The 1,620-nt window shown below is 50.5% G+C and overlaps 1 long non-coding RNA gene across 1 annotated transcript in view; it reads left to right on the plus strand.

The window, feature by feature from the left end:
* The window catches only part of LOC123521464, a 9,750-nt gene extending 8,409 nt beyond the window's left edge, over positions 1–1,341 (plus strand). Inside the window, exon 2 of the long non-coding RNA XR_006679905.1 lies at positions 726–1,341. This is a non-coding gene — a long non-coding RNA (uncharacterized LOC123521464). The remainder of the gene's footprint in view (positions 1–725) is intronic.
* Positions 1,342–1,620: the final 279 nt, after the last annotated feature.

Raw genomic sequence — 1,620 nt, forward strand, 5'->3', positions numbered from 1 at the left:
CCCAGCCCCATCTTCACAATCATGGCTGTCAGAGCCCTCGTCACAGCCACTAGGGGCATCGTCAGCAGCAGCCCCAGAGGTTGAGGATCACGGGCAAGGCCTTCCACAGTTCAGATCATGTCAGCATCGTGCAGTCAGACAGGGAGTGAGGCATAGTCAGACGCGCCTGAATCTAGTGACGAAAACAGACCCACAAACACTACCGCTGCCCTCAGTGAGCCCGCCAGTTGGTCCTGACTCACAGTGCGACCCTAGAGGACAGGGGAGAGCTGACCCCGCGGGTTTCCAAGGCTGTGAATCTTTCCTTTGTTTGTCAGTTTGTTGTTGTTGTTGCGATAGCTTGCCCTCCTCCTCTCCTTCCCCCCAATCTCTTGGGGGTGATATCATCTTCCCTCGCACCTCCTGTCTACCCTCTGCCCCAGGAGCCCTGGTGGTGCTGTGGGGTAAGAGATGGGCTGCTAAGGCCAGCAGTTCAAACTTATCAGCCGCTCTGTAAGAGAAAGATGAAGCTTTCTACTCCCATGAAGAGTTACAGCCTGGAAACCCTACAGGGGCAGTGCTGCCCTGTCCGACGGGGTCACTATACATCGGTATCAACTGATGTCAGTGAGGCTCAGAGACTCTCCACCCTGTTCCTTCTTCTCCCTTTCCCTCCCACCTCCAGTAACCAAAAGATTCTGTTTCTTTGGGAGTGAAAGCCTGTCTTCTGTTTTCCTCCCAAATAGCACAAGGATCAGACCGTGTTTTTCTTTTGGTGACTGAGTAATGTCACTCTGCACCACGTCTTCCAAATCCACCCCACCCTGATGTGCTTCACAGTTTCGTCATCAGTCTGCAACAATACGCGGCGGCATTCCGTGGCGGGTATGTACCAGCAAGGTGACACAGGAGTTATGAGTCGGGCCGAGAAACCACCAGCCGTCCCTCGGGAGGAGGAGGAGCCTTTCTACTCCCATCACTATCCTTTGTCCTCAATATCCGCTGAAATGCAGTGCAGAGAATCACGTACACCGAGACCTCTGTGTTCAATTGCTCGTTGTGTGTCCACTGAAAACAGCTTCACTTTGTGCAGCTTCTACGCACCCATTCCTGTAAAATCCTTCTGAGACAGCACACTTTTCAGTTTTAGTTAGCTTCTCTTGTTTTGTTTTTTTTCAAAAGGGGGATTCTGCTTTCCCTGCTTGGGAAGGAACATCAGAGTTATCAGAGACTCTCACTTCCTAGCTATAAAGTGAACACGTGGCTGTAAGATGTCATATAGGAAACAAGTAGTGTATTTTATTTTATTATGTCATATGCCGATCTGCTTTATCATGGAAAGATTAAAGGCTTCAATCAGGACTTGTGAATACCTGTGGTGAGATACCTTCAGCTGTTAACGGTAAGATGTGGGCCAGGAGTTGCTCAGTGGATTGGTTGTGTGTTATGAACTCCTTAAGCCTGCATTTGTTCCCGTGGGAGAAAGACGGGCTTTGTACTCCAGGAGAAAGAGTTCTGCCCTGTCCTGTGGCGTCAGGATGGACTTGGTGGCAGTGAGTTTGGTTTGAGGTCTAATAGGGACCAAACTTTCTGTAGCCATGCTTTCACTGGTGGGCAGGTAGGTCGTTTCCAGTGCCCTGC

The sequence above is a fragment of the Echinops telfairi genome, unplaced genomic scaffold (assembly GCF_000313985.2).
Source record: "Echinops telfairi isolate 266 unplaced genomic scaffold, ASM31398v2 ScPeMD7_18;HRSCAF=68, whole genome shotgun sequence".
In the NCBI taxonomy this organism is placed as follows: domain Eukaryota; kingdom Metazoa; phylum Chordata; class Mammalia; order Afrosoricida; family Tenrecidae; genus Echinops; species Echinops telfairi.